General features: G+C 44.2%; 1 pseudogene; it reads left to right on the top strand.

Moving 5' to 3' along the window:
* The first annotated feature begins 19,111 nt into the window (after window positions 1-19,111).
* Window positions 19,112-19,888, top strand: LOC135543751 (uncharacterized; annotated as a pseudogene).

The following is a 19,888-nucleotide window of genomic DNA, read 5'->3' as shown; positions in this document are numbered from 1 at the left end:
CACCCCACCATACCCATGTCTGCACATTATACCCTGAATCTATTCTACCACGGCCATAAATCTGCTCCTTTTATTCTCGTCCGAGATCCCTAAAGATTGTAAAGCTTCCGCAGTGATCCCCCTCTTCAAAGGGGGTGACACTCTAGACCCAAAATGCTAAAGACCTAGATCAATCCTGCCCTGCCTCTCTAAAGCCTTCGAAAGCCTAGTTAATAAACAGATCACGGACCATTTCGAATCCCACCGTACCTTCTCTGCTGTGCAATCCGGTTTGCACCTCAGTCACGCTCAAGGTACTAAATGATATCATAACCACCATCGATAAAATACAGTACTGTGCAGCCGTCTTCATCGACCTGGCCAAGGCTTTCGACTCTGTCAATCACCATATTCTTATCGGCAGACTCAACAGCCTTGGTTTCTCAAATGACTGCCTCGCCTGGTTCACCAACTACTTCTCAGACAGAGTTCAGTGTGTCAAATTGGAGGGCCTGTTGTCCGGACCCATGGCAGTCTCTATGGGGGTACCACAAGGTTCAATTCTCGGACCGACTCTTTTCTCTGTATATATCAATGATGTCGCTCTTGCTGCGGGTGATTCCCTGATCCACCTCTATGCAGACGACACCATTCTGTTTACTTCTATCCCTTCTTTGGACACTGTGTTAACTAACCTCCAAACAAGCTTCAATGCAATACAAGACTTTTTCCGTGGCCTCCAACTGCTCTTAAACGCTACTAAAACCAAATGCATGCTTTTCAACCGTTCGCTGCCTGCACCCGCCCGCCGGACTAGCGTCACTCCCCTGGACGGTTCTAACCTAGAATATGTGGACAACTACAAATACCTAGGTGTCTGGCTAGACTGTAAACTCTCATTCCAGACTCATATTAAACATCTCCAATCTAAAAATCAAATTTAGAATCGGCTTTCTATTTCGCACCAATGCCCCCTTCACTCACACCGCCAAACTTACCCTAGTAAAACTGACTATCCTACCGATCCTGGACTTTGGCAATGTCATCTACAAGATAGCGTCCAATACTCTACACAGCAAACTGGATGCAGTCTATCACAGTGCCATCCGTTTTGTTACCAAAGCCCCTTATACCACCCACCACTGCAACCTGTAAGCTCTAGTCGGCTGGCCCTCGCTCCAGGTCATCTATAAGTCTATGCTAGGTAAAGCTCCACATATCTTAGCTTACTGGTCACAATAACAACAACCACCCGCAGCACGTGCTCCGCCAGGTATATCTCACTGGTCATCCCCAAAGCCAACTCCTCCTTTGGCCTTCCAGTTCTCTGCTGCCAGTGACAAAAATTGCTGAAGCTGGAGACTTATGTTTCCCTCACTAACTTTAAACATCAGCTATTAAAGCAGCTAACCGTTCGCTGCAGCTGTACATAGTCCATCTGTAAATACACAATAGACTTTCTTTTTTATATTGTGTTATTGAATGTACGCTTGTTTATTCCATGTGTAACTCTGTGTTGTTGTTTGTGTAGCACTGCTTTGCTTTATCTTGGCCAGGTCGCAGTTGTAAATGAGAACTTGTTCTCAACTAGCCTACCTGGCTAAATAAAGGTTAAATATATACTGTATATATTTTTTTTTTAAATCTGAGTGTCTTCCTCAATGGCACCTTGGCTTCCTAGGATTTGAACTAGCAACCCTATGAGAACAATGGTGTTGTGCCATTTCAATTAGAACAGGTAGCTATAGCTACCTACAGCAATAGCTGTCTGAACTGTAAAGAGTTCTCTCCCTGAGTGCTTTAAAACGTAAAAGCCTGTAGACAACACATATGCACCAGATACTCCATCTCCTTCGGTCATTTTCCACAGAATAAGCATCAAGTGTCTCAGTCGACAGCCCTGCTGTACAACAGAGTAGTGTATGTCCTCCCGACAGAGTAGTGTATGTCCTACCGACAGAATAGTGTCTGTCCTCCCGACAGAGTAGTGTCTGTCCTCCAGACAGAGTAGTGTCTGTCCTCCAGACAGAGTAGTGTCTGTCCTCCCGACAGAGTAGTGTATGTCCTCCCGACAGAGTAGTGTATGTCCTCCCGACAGAGTAGTGTATGTCCTCCCGACAGAGTAGTGTCTGTCCTCCAGACAGAGTAGTGTCTGTCCTCCAGACAGAGTAGTGTCTGTCCTCCAGACAGAGTAGTGTATGTCCTCCCGACAGAGTAGTGTCTGTCCTCCCGACAGAGTAGTGTCTGTCCTCCAGACAGAGTAGTGTATGTCCTCCCGACAGAGTAGTGTCTGTCCTCCCGACAGAGTAGTGTCTGTCCTCCAGATAGAGTAGTGTCTGTCCTCCCGACGGTGTAGTGTCCCAGTGTGAGGAGAGTGTGACACGTCCTCTGAGCTGCATCTTGGAGCACTGACGTTCCCTATGTTCATGGACCCTATGGCAATGACACACCGCGTATCCCACTGGGGAGGAGCTGTTTCTGCCACGCCCCCCTCCCAGGCCAGCACGGGACAGTTAGGAGCTATCGGGTTCCCTTTCAATCCTCAAACCTGCCACCATTAACATGGTGTTCAGAGTACTGCCCTCCAGGACGAGAGCTGAACCCCCTCTGAGATCCAACATGCATCCAGAGCCCAGCTCCGTCCAACCCACCCTCTCTGGCCACTTCGCATGGAATAGTCCCTGCCATGCTGCAGAGGAGAAACTGAATCCCTACATCGTCAGTGTGTTAAGGAACAGGTTGTTAGGAAACTGACTACGGAGGTTAATTACACAATGTTCCATATCTTTAGGGAAGGTTCGTCTCACACTCTACAAGACAGATGGAAAATGGTCTGATGTCGTCTTGGAGAACATTTGCTAATGAGGAGACGATGGTATTCTGCTTGGCTAATAATACAGGGTGGTATGTGTGTGTACCTGACGTGTTCCTCCTGCTCTGCCTCTGCCCAAGAAGATGTGTCCTGTGGTGTCCAGGCTGTTCTACACACCAGCTAGTCCTGGAGAGGAACCCACGGAAGGTACACTAGGAAACTCTCATCTGAAACCCCTTTTCACCATCAAATATCTAACCTTACCTCTCTCTTGATTGATTTCCATATCCTCACCTTCACTGTCAATACTTGATACAAAATAATGTGCGTTTCTAAGTAGCTCATAATATCATTTCTTAAAGAAGAGAGATCTGGCTGGTTTGTAGTTGGGTGAGGCGGCACTGACATTTATCGGGTTGCATGGAGACATTATCAGTAATAACAATGATTGATATTGATGGCTGCGTGCCAGACTGGCATCAGCCTGTTGTCCCATTGATTCCCATTACCTTCTGTCAGGCTCTGCTTGGTTCCTTGATAGTAAGTTAGCACATGACCTCAGATGAAACCTCCTTATTAGAGGAAATGATGGAAATACTGTTTCAACATGTCTCTGTGGAGATGTTTTTATAGACCTAACTATATCCTTAGGGGTTCATTCCTTGTTGTGAAGATGCATTGTTTTGGTCAACGTTGTCATTTTGTCCCCCTAGGTTTTGGACCAGTTTAATTTCACCTACAGAACAGAGCAGAGCAGAACAGTAGGGTAAAGGTCCACATGTCACATCCATACAAGGAATTTGGTTCCAATGAGACACAATATTTCCTTAGCAAGAAATTCCATGGGAATCTGTTATGTTTGATTAGCTCCAGGTCCTCATTTAGCCTGCACTCAAAATGTATGTTTCCATCACCTCATGGGGAACACATTTGCTTCTAGAACCCATAACTTTTGCCATATTGAATGTGTTTTGCTATTTTGGATTTTAAACTTTTAATGTCTAAACGCAGCTATATCTAATATATTGGAGTAGTCAGTTGTTTTACTGAGGCAGGGGTCTGTTTGTCAGGTTAAGGCTTTACTCAAGCCAGAGGCCGCTCCATTCTGACCCAAACCAACACAGAGGTCCACAGTCGCCTGTTGAAGCAGTTTCACTACTGTTTCTTTCCAGCTGTGAGACGTCGTCATGAAAGTGACAGACGTGATTGAGATCCCTCTCATTTTCTCCTCTTTCTCTTTCCCCACCACGTCTCTTTTTCTGTCTCGTCTCTCTCCATCTTTCTCTGACATATCTCTGTCCCCCCCCACAACTATTCCCCTTTTAATCTTTCACCCCGTGTGTGTGTGTGTGTGTGTGTGTGTGTGTGTGTGTGTGTGTGTGTGTGTGTGTGTGTGTGTGTGTGTGTGTGTGTGTGTGTGTGTGTGTGTGTGTGTGTGTGTGTGTTTGTGTGTGTGTGTGTGTGTGTGTGTGTGTGTGTGTGTGTGTGTGTGTGTGTGTGTGTGTGTGTGTGTGTGTGTGTGTGTGTTGGTAGACGAGGTGGTCAGGTAGTAGGCCAGTGTAGTGTGGGACCGTGCTCTGTGACGCCACCCTTTTCATCACAGGAAGGAGGTAGTAGTATTTTAATTAAAATGTCAGGACAAATACTGTGAGAGTTATTGAGGATGAATCACGAGATAAGGAGAGCAGTGGGCCAGAACAGGTCAAAGAGACAAAGTCACCTGGCTGACTGGCTGAAGGCTCTTCATTCATCCACTGGGTAGGAGATGTGGTGGGGGATTGGAAAGGGACAGGGGGAGGGGGGGCTCAGCAGAGGCTCTGGGGGGGGGGTTGAGGGTGCTGGGCGTTAGGGGCTGGAGCAGTCAGTAAAAGGTCCACATATACACTACCGGTCAAAAGTTTTAGAACACCTACTCATTCAAGGGTTTTTCTTTATTTTTACTATTTTCTACATTGAAGAATAATAGTGAAGTCATTGAAACAATGAAAAAACACATATGGAATCATGTAGTAACCAAAAAAGTTTTACAGAAATCAAAATATATTTTATATTTGAGATTCTTCAAATAGCCACCCTTTGCCTTGATGACAGCTTTGCACACTTTTGGCATTCTCTCAGATTCCCAAACCATCCCAAACCATCTCATCTGTGTTGAAGCCAGGGATTGTGGAGACAACGTCATCTGATGCAGCACTCCATCGCTCTCCTTCTTGGTCAAATAGCCCTTACACAGCCTTGAGGTGTGTTGGGTCATTGTCCTGTTGAAAAATAAATGATAGTCCCATTAAGCCCAAACCAAATGGGATGACGTATCGCTGCAGAATGCTGTGGTAGCCATGATGGTTAAGTGTACCTTGAATTCTAAATAATTCACTGACAGTGTCACCAGCAAAGCACCCCCACACCATCACACCTCCTCCTCCATGCTTCATGGTGGGAAATACACATGCTGAGATCATCCGTTCACCTACTCTGCCTCTCAAATCTCAAATTTGGACTCCAGACCATCGGTCTAAGGACCATTGCTCGTGTTTCTTGGCCCAAGCAAGTCTTTTCTTATTATTAGTGTCCTTTAGTAGTGGTTTCTTTGCAGAAATTCGACCATATAGGCCTGATTCACACTCCTCTTTAACACTCCTCTTAACAGTTGATGTTGAGATGTGGCTGTTACTTTGTGAACTCTGAAGCATTTATTTGGGCTGCAGTTTCTGAGGCTGGTGACTATAATGAAATTATCCTCTGCAGCAGAGGTAACTCTGGGTCTTCCTTTCCGGTGGCGGTCCTCATGAGAGCCAGTTTCATCATAGTGCTTGATGATTTTTGCGACTGCACTTGAAGAAACCTTCAAAGTTCTTGAACTGTTCCGTATTGACTGACCTTCATGTCTTAAAGTAATGATGGACTGTCATTTCTCTTTGCTTATTTGAGCTGTTCTTGGCATAATATGGACTTTTACCAAATAGGGCTATCTTCTTTATACCACCCCTACCTTGTCACAACACAACTGATTGGCTCAAACGCATTAAGAAGGAAAGAAATTCCACAAATTAACTTTTAATAAGGCACATCTGTTACTTGAAAGGCATTCCAGGTGATTACCTCATAAAGCTGGTTAAGAGAATGCCAAGAGTGTGCAAAACTGTCATCAAGGTAAGGGGTGGCTATCTGAAGAATCTCAAATATGAAATATTTTTTGATTTGTTTAACACTTTTGTGATTACTACATGATTCCATATGTGTTATTTCATAGATTTGATGTCTTTTGGACTTTCAAGAAGCAAAGTGGTACTTGCTACATCATCATGATGATAGTGATGATTATAATGATCATGTAAAAAATCAGATGATTCTTGAATAATTTATGTTATAAATGCCTCATGAGCTTAGTTCAACTGTCGTACCCCATCAGAACCCAAAATATAACCTTGTTTCACTGCAATGTTCATAAACAAAAAAAAATGGAAACACACAATGTTCAGCAACAAAACATGGTTAGAACTCTAATTTTGATATAATGGATGGTCGGGTGGGGAGAAAAACGGGTGGGGAGTGCGATTTGCTACTGTTTCAACTCCTGATTGCCACTTTAAGAATGATTGCCAGAAGAGAGTGTTGGTGTGTAGATGTGTGTTGTGGTGTAGGGTGGCAGGCCGCCCAGGCAGAGAGCTGGCTGATATTTGGGTATGTGGAGCAAGAAGAAGAGAAAGAAGAAACAGATCAATGTATCTGGTCAGGAGTGTGTGGGGGTGTATCTGGTCAGGAGTGTGTGGGTGTGTATCTGGTCAGGAGTGTGTGGGTGTGTATCTGGTCAGTTGTGTGTTGGTGTGTATTTGGTCGGGTGTGTGTATCTGGTCTGGAGTGTGTGGGGGTGTATCTGGTCAGGAGTGTGTGGGTGTGTTTCTGGTCAGTTGTGTGTTGGTGTGTATTTGGTCGGGTGTGTGTATCTGGTCTGGAGTGTGTTGGTGTGTATCTGGTCAGGAGTGTGTTGGTGTGTATCTGGTCAGGAGTGTGTTGGTGTGTATTTGGTCAGGAGTGTGTTGGTGTGTATCTGGTCAAGTGTATGTTGGTGTGTATCTGGTCAGGAGTGTGTATCTGGTCAGGTGTGTGTTGGTGTGTATCTGGTCAGGTGTGTGTTGGTGTGTATCTGGTCAGGTGTGTGTTGGTGTGTATCTGGTCAGGTGTGTGTTGGTGTGTATCTGGTCAGGTGTGTGTTGGTGTGTATCTGGTCAGGTGTGTGTTGGTGTGTCTCTGGTCAGGTGTGTGTAGTATCTGGTCATGTGTGTGTTGGTGTGTCTCTGGTCAGGAGTGTGTTGGTGTGTCTCTGGTCAGGTGTGTGTTGGTGTGTATCTGGTCAGGTGTGTGTTGTTGTGTCTCTGGTCAGTTGTGTGTTGGTGTGTATCTGGTCAGGTGTGTGTTGGTGTGTCTCTGGTTAGGTGTGTGTATTTGGTCAGGTGTGTGTTGGTGTGTCTCTGGTCAGGTGTGTGTTGTCGTGTCTCTGGTCAGGTGTGTGTTGTCGTGTCTCTGGTCAGGTGTGTGCATGTGTATGCGTGGACAGACAGAGGGGTGTAGAGGACAGTGTATTTTGAGGTTGGGAGATCTTTTGAAGCGACATCACGTTGATGGTATAACACCTCTACTACTCTCCTATTGAACTAAATCACTCCACTACCCACGGCAGGAAAAGAACACCTATTATAATTGTGTGACATTTTCTTAATGACCACACTGACATTTCAGACTGACACCTTTCTCTCCCTCTTTCTTTGGGTACCTTTTTTTGATCCCAAGCTTTTTAAAGGGTAATGATATAGACAGCTCCAAATCATCCTCTCTTGTTTTGTTTGACCGCTTTAAGTCTCACTCACGGGCCGATCAAAGAGTGTCAAGAAACACTTTCCGTGTGCCGTGGTCGGCAAACCAAAAGTCACCCCATTTACAGAAATCATAGTTCCTTACCAATACGCTGTGTTGAACGGAGTCTGTGAAGTTCCTTTTCTCTCCTCCCACACTGACTAAAATATACTTACAAAACTACATTGACACAATTATGGCTGAGTATTTTTACACGAAAATATGAATTGCATTAATGATTAAATTGTTTTATATTTTTTAAATAAATTTGCAAAAGTTTCTAAAAATCAGTTGTCGCTTTGTCATTTTGGGGTATTGTGTGTAGATTGCTGAGGATTTGTATTTATTCAATCCATTTTAGAATAAGGCTGTGATGTAACAAAATGTTGAAAAATTCAAGGGGTCTGAATACTTTCCGAAGGAACTTTATATATACACATCCAGTGTCTGTGTTCTTCTGCCCATCTTCATCTTTTCTTTTTATTGGCCAGTCTGAGATATGGCTTTTTCTTTGCAACTCTGCCTAGAAGGCCAGCATACCGGAGTCGCCTCTTCACTGTTGATGTTGAGACTGGTGTTTTGTGTGTACTATTTAATGAAGCTGCCATTTGAGGACTTGTGAGGCGTCTGTTTCTCAAACTAGACACTCTATTGTACTTGTCCTCTTGCTCAGTTGTGCACCGGGGCCTCCCACTCCTCTTTCTATTCTGGTTAGAGACAGTTGGTGCTGTTCTGTGAAGGGAGTAGTACACAGCGTTGTACGAGATCTTCAATTTCTTGCCAATTTCTTGAATCACCTTCATTTCTCAGAACAAGAATAGACTGACGAGTTTCAGAAGAAAGTTATTTGTTTCTGGCCATTTTGAGAATGTAATCGAACTCACAAATGCTGATGCTCCAGATTTCAACTATTCTAGAGAAGGACAGTTTTATTGCTTCTTTAATCAGAACAACAGTTTTCAGCTGTGCTAACATAATTGCTAAAGGGTTTTCTAATGATCAATTAGCATTTTAAAATTATAAACTTGGATTAGCTAACACAACATGCCATTGGAACACAGGAGTGATGGTTGCTGATAATGGGCCTCTGTACGCCTATGTAGATATTCCATTCAAAATCAGCCGTTTCCAGCTACAATGGTCATTTACAACATTAACAATGTCTACACTGTATTTCTGATCAATTTGATGCTATTTTAATGGACATAAAATGTGATTTTCTTTCAAAAACAAGGACATTTCTAAGTGAGCCCAAACGTTTGAACGGTAGTGTATATGTGTGTGTATATATATAATATATATGTACATAGATACATACATACTGTCTGTACATTGGCATGCACAGCATATGAAGCATATGAAGTCTGGCAGTATTTAGGTAGAAGACTACTCGCTGTGTTTCTCCTCTCACCTCAGGTTGGTGTAAAGGTTCCAATGAGTGGGGGGATGCTGTTTCAGCTCTGCTTTGGGGATATGATTGGTTTTAATAGGTTCCGCCCCCTTTTCTTGACGTGTCTTTTATTTATGTTTGTCCCAGTTTTGCCATCTGCTACTCATGACATCTGTTGCAGCAGCCGGTTCTTTGTAAAAGCCATTGCATTATGATAAATGTGTGTATATATGGTGAAGTGACTGAAGAAATCAATTGCCTTTTATTTTTTTGCACTGTCGTGGATGTTGGTTTGGTTTGAGTTTTGCTCAGCCAGAGTATCTGATGCTGTTTTGTTTCTCTCGTGTATGTTTCTGGAATGGTTTTGGGAGTGTTTAGGGATTACAGTAACTCTTACAGGAACCATGAGGCAGCTCATCCTCAATTTGAACCCCTCCCAAAACACTGGGACAGGGAAAGCTTCGCAATTCAACCTGCATGTTTCTTTACAAGCTCTGTTGTGTCATCAAAAACCCATGTTTGTTTTTAATGTTTTAGTATTCTACCTCTGTTCTCTCATATTCTGTGTTGCTGTCACTATCTTTTTAGTAAGGTTGACAACATTAATGTGCTACTGGAAAACCTGTTTTTATTTTTTCATTTTACAACTGTAATTCACATTGAAATTGGAGATCAGTTTCCAACCGAAGTGGAAGAGGAGAATTCACAGAACAGAAGCAACCGCAGCAGAGAGAAAGCTCCAATGACACGCTCTATGGCGTCGACAGGTGTGAATCAATTTCCATTGGAAAAATCAGATACAACTGTCACAATGTGTGGTGACAGCAGCTGTCGGCAGGGCACAGCACAGTCTCACATTAGCAAGGTGTTCCTGCTTCCAGAACAAACAAAGCTCCCAGTTTACCTGGAAAGAAAGGGAGGTGAGAACCAAGGGTTTGATGACATTTGTTTTGCGGTGGTGGGACGGAACAGATGGCTCATTACGCCTGTGAATGCACAGTCTCTCCTCGCTCTGCTCACAGGGCTTTGTTTTGCCATAATTTGATCTCCGCTCTGTTGAGAGTATTTACAGATTGAAGGGGGATGAATTACTATAAAACACATGGCTGGGTCATTAAGAGCTGGCAAGGATACTCATATTGGAGGAGAGAATAAAACTCAACCACTTCATGGAGGGGTATCAAGCTACATATATACAGTAGTGGTATTTTTCCCATGGTAGATGTTCTGTTAAGGTTAGTTTAGTGTCGCATACAGTACCAGTCAAAGGTTTGGACACACCTACTCATTTTTACTACTTGCACACTCTTGGCATTCTCTCAACCAGCTTCACCTGGAATGCTATTCCAACAGTCTTGAAAGAGTTCCCACATATGCTGAGCACTTGTTGGCTACTTTTCCTTCACTCTGTGATCCAACTCATTCCAAAACATCTCAATTGGGTTGAGGTCGGATGGTTGTGGGTGCCAGGTCATCTGATGCAGCACTCCATCACTCTCCTTCATAGTCAAATAGCCCTTACACAGTCTGGAGGTGTGTTGGGTCATTGTCCTGTTGAAAATAAATGATAGTCTTCCTTTCCTGTGGTGGTCCTCATGAGAGCCAGTTTCATCATAGCTATTGATTGTTTTTGCGACTCCACTTGAAGAAGCCTTCAAAGTTCTTGAAATGTCCCTGATTGACTGGCCTTCATGTCTTAAAGTATGGACTGATGGACTGTCGTTTCTCTTTGCTTATTTGAGCTAACACATCTGATTGGCTCGAATACATTAAGAAGGAAAGAAATTCCACAATTAACTTTTAACAAGGCACACCTGTTAATTGTAATGCATTCCATTTGACTACCTCATGAAGCTGGTTGAGAGAATGCCAAGAGTGTGCAAAACTGTCATCAAGGCAAAGGGTGGCTACTTTGAAGAATCTCGAATATAAAATATTTGTTTAGCATTTCTGTGATTACTACGTGATTCCATATGTTTTATTTCATAGTTTTGATGATTTCACTATTTTTCTACACTGTAGAAAATAGTAAAAATAAAGAAAAACCCTTGAATGAGAAGGTGTGTCCAAATGTTTGACTGGTGCTGTATGTCTGACTATTCCTGGAGACTATTCATGGCTGTTGTGCTGGATGTCTGGGCCTGAAGGCTCCACTGTCTCAGTAACAAGCATTCTGCACTGCCAGACCCTCATCAGTTCGGCCAGTCACAGACCTTTGAGAACGTTAAATCAACCTGACATATGTTTCCACTTCAATATCGCCTGTATTTCTTGGATATTTTCTTTATTTAGTGTGACTCAACATTTAGTGTTTGTTGAATCATTGTTCTTGTTTTTCTTGTTTTTCTCCACTGTGACCCAGTCTATCAATGGTATCATTGGAAATCCATTTTCTGCATGGAGTCGTGACATTAAAATGTAAAAGGGTAAAGAGAGCTACAGGCTAGACACCTAGTGGGTGATTTGACTCACCTAGCGGGGCAGATTTGACTCACCTAGCGGGGCAGATTTGACTCACCTAGCGGGGCAGATTTGGCTCACCTAGCGGGGCAGATTTGACTCACCTAGTGGGGCAGAATTGACTCACCTAGCGGGGCAGAATTGACTCACCTAGTGGGGCAGAATTGGCTCACCTAGCGGGGCAGAATTGGCTCACCTAGCGGGGCAGAATTTACTCACCTAGCGGGGCAGAACTGACTCACCTAGCCGGGCAGATTTGACTCACCTAGCGGGGCAGATTTGACTCACCTAGCGGGGCATATTTGACTCAACTAGCGGGGCAGATGACTCACCTAGCGGGGCAGAATTGACTCACCTAGCGGGGCAGAATTGACTCACCTAGCGGGGCAGAATTGGCTCACCTAGCGGGGCAGAATTGACTCACCAAGCGGGGCAGAACTAACTCACCTAGCGGGGCAGATTTGACTCACCTAGCGGGGCATATTTGACTCAACTAGCGGGGCAGATGACTCACCTAGCGGGGCAGAATTGACTCACCTAGCGGGGCAGAATTGACTCACCTAGCGGGGCAGAATTGACTCACCTACCGGGGCAGATTTCACTCACCTAGCGGGGCAGATTTCACACACTCTGTGGGGGACAGATTTGCAGACTGCAGAGAATGAGCTCGTATATGCACAGTAGATGCTTGTTACAGTGCAGGTTTTTCTGTAGATTTCTCCAGAGATTATCTCATTTACTTCAGGCATCCTTTTCAGTTGACTTCAGTATAAGAGTTCTTTAGTAATTCAAACATTTTAAACTTGTTGCAAACATGGTCATTACTGAACACTGAAATCAGTGAAATTACTAGATAAAAGCCCTGTACAGCAAGTAATGAATTATCTTTCAATGGCTTATTCTTAACTATCTTATTTATATTGACCGATATGGTTTGAACATTTGAAATATTAAACATCCTTGGCCATTCTGCCAATGGAAAATACAACAGGTTATATGCTACTTTCCAATAAAACTTTGTATTGAAGAGATGATAGCCCTTTCCAGCTCACTTGCATAAAAGAAGCTGGCAGTCATGTTGCATGCACTTGGTGACATCTAGTGGCAGTCCAGAGTACTGTTTCTTATTTTTCAAAATAGATGTCCATGATTTTACCATAGTGACCACCTGTCCTTGCATGCCTCAGCAATCACACAGAGTGTGTGTGTGTGTGTGTGTGTGTGTAAACACGTCTAACGTGTGCCATCCCTTTAACCCGGGTAGCATTCTATTTGGAGCTTTAGCTGGAGATGTTAGTGGGAAAGGCTGGCATCCAAGGATAGAAAGGATGGTACCCCTCTTCACAGTGGCTTTTACAAGATGTTACTTGGACTATGGTGAGGATGTATCATTGAGGAGATGATGAAATCCACAGAAGAGAAAAAGGTTGGGAACACATTTAGCTTGAGGGGAGTCCAAAAAGTTTCCATGATTCCATCCAACTTACATTTAAGTTATTCAGTCATATTTTGACACAACACAAAGATACTTTTATAATCTCCTTGACAAAGTGTTTGTAAGAGGGGCCGGACTTTGAACATTTGAGCAGTTCTGCTATTTTGTGTCAATGTGTGGACATGAGATGAACTGAACTCCAGCCAGAATGATCATTGCTGTGGTAGCCATGATGGTTAAGTGTGCCTTGAATTCTAAATAAATCACTGACAGTGTCACCAGCAAAGCACCCCACCCAATCACACCATCTTCCCCATGCTTCACAGTGGGAACCGCAAATGCGGAGATCACCTAGTCTGCATCTCACAAAGACACGGTGGTTGGAACCAAAAATCTCACATTTGGACTGATCAGACCAAAGGACAGATTTCACTCGTCTAATGTCCATTGCTCATGTTTCTTGGCCCAAGCAAGTCTCTTCTTATTATTGGTGTCCTGTAGTAGTGGTTCCTTTGCAGCAATCCGACCCTGAAGGCCTGATTCACCCAGTCTCCTATGAATAGTTGATGTTGAGATGTGTCTGTTACTTGAACTCTGTGAAGCATTTATTTGGGCTGCAATTTCTGTGGCTGGTAACTCTAATGAACTTATACTCTGCAGCAGAGGTAACTCTGGGTCTTCCCTTCCTGTAGCGGGCCTCATGAGAGCCAGTTTCATCATTGCGCGTGATGGTTTTTGTGACTACACTTGAAGAAATTCTTGAAATGTTTCTGATTGACTGACCTTCATGTCTTAAAGTAATGATGGACTGTCATTTCTCTTTGATTATTTGAGCTTTTTCTTGCCATAATATGGACTTGGTCTTTTACCAAATAGGGCTATCATCTTGTGGACTTGGTCTTTTACCAAATAGGGCTATCGTCTTGTGGACTTGGTCTTTTACCAAATAGGGCTATCGTCTTGTGGACTTGGTCTTTTACCAAATAGGGCTATCGTCTTGTGGACTTGGTCTTTTACCAAATAGGGCTATCGTCTTGTGGATTTGGTCTTTTACCAAATAGGGCTATCGTCTTGTGGACTTGGTCTTTTACCAAATAGGGCTATCGTCTTGTGGACTTGGTCTTTTACCAAATAGGACTATCGTCTTGTGGACTTGGTCTTTTACCAAATAGGGCTATCGTCTTGTGGACTTGGTCTTTTACCAAATAGGGCTATCGTCTTGTGGACTTCAATGAACAACACATCAGCTGTATGTGACCAGGTGAAAAAGCCTTTCCAAGCAAAACCATGTCATAACTGCTACACACAGCCTACATCGTTGTCCCCATATTAGCTACAGTAACATCATAGTGAGCATAGCTAATATAACTAACATGTTAGTAAATCCGCTACAATCATGCAGTAACGTTACAGTGTACAGTCAGTAAGCAGTTTAGCACTTATAGTGGAAATAAATTAGTATAACCAAAAGCTTACCTTTACTTGGAAGAATTCCAGTGGTGTTGGAAAGTCATAGCCAGCTAGCTAACATAGCATCCCTCTGTTTGAGCAGGGTGTTTGAGTAGGCTAAACTAGTTAGCTGCATTACTAGCTAAGTAAGTGAAACTGAAGAAAAAAGCTAGCTGTCCTCAGGCTACACCATGGTGTTACCCTACTGTGTGCTGTTGAGGCTACTGTAGACCATCAGAAAACAGGTTATTGTAATCAATTATTTGTAGACTTGAATATATTTGGAATAGTTTTATCTAAAAAGGATAACTTTTTAGATACCCAGCCCTCATGTAAGGACACAATAGAGCTAGCCCTGGCCAGCCCTCATGTAAGGACACCGTAGAGCTCGCCCTGGCCAGCCTTGATGGGTGTAAGGCCTTCTGGAAGACGTGGGTAAAGAGCCATGCCTTCTTCCATCTCTCTGAGGAGCCCAAGTCCTGAAACAAGACCCTCCTCTACAGTAAAGGCATTAGACACAGGTCAGCACTACATACATAGGTACGGGGGAATTCACTAATTTGTCAAGAGGGATCTGTACAAAGATTTGACCGTTTACTCAGTTTGATAACACTGTGCTACCCCTCTCTCTAGTGGTAGGACCCAGACAACTGTTGGACTGTGTCAGGAGAGGAAGAACCTGCCTTTTGAAACGTGACAACACTTATTGGTGCGGTTTCCCCAAACACAGAGTAAGCCTAGTCCTGGACTGAAAGGCACGCTGAATGGAGAATCTCCACTGAAAATGCTTTTTAGTCCAGAAAACCAATTCTTAATCAATTCTTAGACCTACTGTGAAATACATCTTTACGTTGCTTGAATACGGTTAAACAAAGCAATAACCAAACCCTTCTAAACATCTACGTTCCAGGAAGTTGTACACGGCCCACCATGACAACAGGCAGCGCAGGTCTTCACCTGCCGTCCTCACTGATGTCGCTCACAGCCAAACCTGTAGATGCACAAGTACAATAGGAGACTTCCTGTGAGCCAATTCCAATGGCTCACTTCTGCATTTTTTTGGTCAGTTTGTTTTGATAACGCAAGTTTGTAGTATGAGGTAAGGTTGCAGTATGACCACATATCCTAAGGCATACAATATGGAGATGAACAATGTCTGCACAGCAAGGCGTCAGGCAGTTCAGTTTCTACGGTTTTAAACCTCGTTAAACAGTTTAAACACAGTGCCAGTCTGTGTTCAAAATGCATTCATTTGCCTCTTAAGGTACATTTAAATCAATTAAATGGACTCCTGTTCTTGCTGAAGCTGGATGTTCTTTGAAGTCGTTGTACTTCTCGCTACCTCCATTCTCTTCTATTGGCCTGCATCATGCCTTGTACTCTGCAGCCAGAGGAATATTTATGATTATATGTAGCATCAAGCAAACAGCACTTTGACAGTGTACTACACTTCTGAATGTCATTATCCATCTTGCCAATACAATCTTCTTCTGACAAATCATTGTTGACACTGCATGCCAGACATACGGGAGCCTACAGTAACACGTGTTTCCCAGGTGTATGAACAGACCTCTTTCCCCGTGATGCGGATGGGCACAGCTCCTCCTCTGGGGCCAAGCAAGGGCCCACAGTGCTACAGGGGCCCAAGTGGGTCAATTGAAAGTGTGGGTTCACAGCTCCAATCCAGATGTGTTGGTCATTACTGAGACATGGTTAAGAAAGAATGTTTTGAACACTGATGTTAACCTTTCTGGTTATAACCTTATTCGGCAAGACAGATCTTCCAAAGGTGGGGGAGTGTCAATCTTTACCAAGGATCACCTTCAGTGCTCGGATGTCTCCACCAAGTCTGTCCCCAAACAATTTGATTTGCTGGTTTTAAGCATTACACTTTCAAATAGCTCTTTGTTGATTGTTGCTGGGTCTTATCGTCCTCCATCAGCACCGGTCTGTACCCTACCTGCCCTAAGCTCTCTCCTGGCCCCTTACACTAAGTCTGAATCTGTCCTGCTAGGTGACCTGAACTGGGACATGCTTAAACCACCTGACCAAGTCCTAAAGCAATGGGACTCCCTAAATCTTTCTCAGATTACTACCAATCCCACAAGGTATGACTCCAAACACCTAAAACAGGCTACTCTCCTCGGTTATCCTCACAAATAATCCTGATAGGTATCAGTCTGGTGTTTGCTGTAATGACCTTAGTGATCACTGTTTTACAGCCTGTGTTCGTAATGGCTGCTCAGTGAAACAACCTGTCCTGATTTGTCATAGACACTTACTAAACACCTTTAATGAGCAAGCCTTCCTTCATGACCTGGCCTCTTTAAATCGGTAGACAATCAGCTTGATCCCCTCTGTCGAAGACGCTTGGACCTTCTTTTTTGATATTTTCAGTGATTTGTTAAAACACGCTCCCATGAAGTAAATGAGAATTAAAAACAGGTTCAGCCCCTTGTTCAACCGTGATCTTGCAGTTACTCCACCTCAAGAATAGCATTTGGCGAAAGGCTCGGCACACACATACTCAGGCTGACAGGCTTTCGTTCAGGCAAATAAGAAATAAGTGCACTCAGGCTATCCAGAAGGCCAAAGTTAGTTACTTGAAGGAGCAGATCTCTCTCTGTGGGTCTAACCCCAAGAAGTTCTGGAAAACGGTTAAAGACCTGGAGAATAAACCCTCCTCCTCACAGCTGCCCATATACCTTAAAGTTGATAATGTGGTTGTTACTGACAAGAAGCACATGGCTGAGCTTTTTAATCACTATTTCATTAAGTCAGGATTCCTATTTGACTCAGCCTTGCCAACTTGCCCGTCCAACATTTCCTCGTCTCCCAGCCCTTCTAATGCAACTAGCCCCGATGCTCCTCCCTTTTTCTCCCCTGCACAGCTACAAAGTTTCTCCCTGCAGTCAGTCACTGAGTCCGAGGTGCTAAAGGAGCTCCTGAAACTTGACCCCCAAAAACCATCTGGGTCAGATGGTTTAGACCCTTTATCTTTTAAGGTTGCTGCCCAAATCATCGCCAAGCCTGTCTCTTCTATCTGGGGAGGTTCCCATTGCTTGGAAAGCAGCCACGGTTCGTCCTTTATTTAAGGAGGAGATCAAGCCCATCCTAACTGTTATAGGTGTGTTTCTATTTTGCCCTGTTCATCCAAAGTGTTGGTAAAACTTGTAAATAATCAACTGACTGGCTTTCTTGATGTCTATAATATTCTCTCTGGTTTCCGCTCAGGTTATGGATGTGTCACTGCAACCTTAAAGGTCTTCAATGATGTCACCATTGCCATTGATCTAAGCAATGTTGTCCTGCTATTTTTATTATATTATATTATTATATTGACTTGGCCAAAGCTTTTGATACGGTAGACCATTCCATTCTTGTGGGCCGGTATAAAGAGTATTGTTGTCTCTGAGGGGTCTTTGGCCTGGTTTGCTAACTACACCTCTCAAAGAGTGCAATGTATAAAAGCAGAACATCTGCTGTCTCAGCCACTGCCTGTCACCAAGGGTGTACCCCAAGACTCGATCCTAGGCCCTACGCTCTTCTCAATTTTCATCAACAACATAGCTGTGGCAGTAGGAAGCTCTCAGATGAAAGCTCTCTTAGATGATACATCTTTACACTCAGCTGGCCCCTCCCTGGACTTTGTGTTAAAGACTCTACAACAAAGTTCTTAGTGTCCAACAAGCTTTCTCTGCCCTTAACCTTGTTCTGAACACCTCCAAAACAAAGGTCATGTGGTTTGGTAAGAAGAATGCCCCTCTCCCCACAGGTGTGATTACTACCTCTGAGGGTTTAGAGCTTGATGTAGTCACCTCATACAAGTACTTGGGAGTATGGCTAGATGGTACACTGTCCTTCACTCAGCACATATCAAAGCTACAGGCTAAAGTTAAATCAAGACTTGGTTTCCTCTATCGTAATCGCTCCTCTTTCACCCCTGCTGCCAAACTAACCCTGATTCAGATAACCATCCTACCCATGCTAGATAACGGAGACATAATTTATAGATCAACAGGTAAGGGTGCTCTCGAGCGGCTAGATGATCGTTACCATTCGGCCATCAGATTTGCCATTAATGCTCCTTATAGGACATATCACTGCACTCTATACTCTTCTGTAAACTGGTCATCTCTGTATACCCGTTGCAAGACCAATTAGTTGATGCTCATTTATAAAACCCTCTAAGGCCTCACTCCTCCCTATCTGAGATATCTACTGCAGCCCTCATCCTCCACATACAACACCCGTTCTGCCAGTCACATTCTGTTCAAGGTCCCCAAAGCACACACATCCCTGGGTCGCTTGTCTTTTCAGTTCGCTGCAGCTAGCGACTGGAACGAGCTGTAACAAACACTCAAACTGGACAGTTCTATCTCAATCTCTTTATTCAAAGATTCAATCATGGACTCTCAACTTAGTTGTGGCTGTTTTGTGTGATGTATTGTTGTCTCTACCTTCTTGCCCTTTGTGCTGTTATCGGTGCCCAAGAATGTTTGTACCATGTTGTGTTGCTGCCATAGGTTTCTCTTTATGTAGTGTTGTGTCTCCTGTCGTGATGTGTTTTGTCCTATATTTTTATTACATTTATTTTTAATCCCAAGCCCCCATCCCCGCAGGAGGCCTTTTGCCTTTTGGTAGGCCGTCATTGTAAATAGGAATTTGTTCTTAACTGACATGCCTAGTTAAAAAATATAACTCTGGCCCAGACAGAGCTTCTTCCGCAGCAGCAATGTGGCTGAGGGGCCAACTTATAGCCAACACACAGCAGCTGGTTCTGCTTAACCCCTGCCTGGAGGTGCACCCCGTCAAGGCCCTCTGCCCAGGCCGACATGTCCGGCTGCTCCTCTTTCTCCTTGGACCACTCTCCAGTCCCACTCCCTCTGACTTGCTACGCCGCCCGGCCCGCTCTCCATGTCACCCTCCTGGACGACTTCATCCACTCTTCCAGTTTCTCCAGCCCGTCCTCATTGACTCCCTGTCTGAGCGCCATTGCTACAACGGGCCTCCACTGCTTCCAGGCCTGGCCATTGCTCCGGGGCTGTATGCTGCCACTCTGGCTGGTCGGAGGGAGTTTGACAGAGAAGAGACGGCAGCCCACTTCAGTGATGACTCTAGCAACGAGACAGGCTTGCCCAAGCGCCCCTGGAGCCAGTGTGATATGAAGGTCCTCCGGCCCTCCACCAGCAGAGTTCCACCCTTTAGGTCACTAACCCCACCTATCACGATGCGCGCCTGCACACACAACACACCTCCCTTTTCCCTGGTCCTCCATGGATGAGCAGCCCACCTCCTTATGTGCGCTGGGGGCAGTGAGCAGGACAGAGAGTGGAGAGTTCTGCCTCAGTAATTAACATTGTTTCCATACTACTGCCCAGGCCTGGGGAATCTGGTGCGCTCCAGCACCTTGCCTCAGATGTGTATTTCATCTGGTAGTCTGCAGCTGGATGAGGAAGACACCTTCAACTTAAGTGACCCTGAAGGCATTGCATCTACAAAGCGTCCATGA

The sequence above is a fragment of the Oncorhynchus masou genome, chromosome 8 (genome assembly GCF_036934945.1).
Source record: "Oncorhynchus masou masou isolate Uvic2021 chromosome 8, UVic_Omas_1.1, whole genome shotgun sequence".
NCBI lineage: Eukaryota > Metazoa > Chordata > Actinopteri > Salmoniformes > Salmonidae > Oncorhynchus > Oncorhynchus masou.
This window is presented reverse-complemented; position numbering and strand designations above follow the sequence as displayed.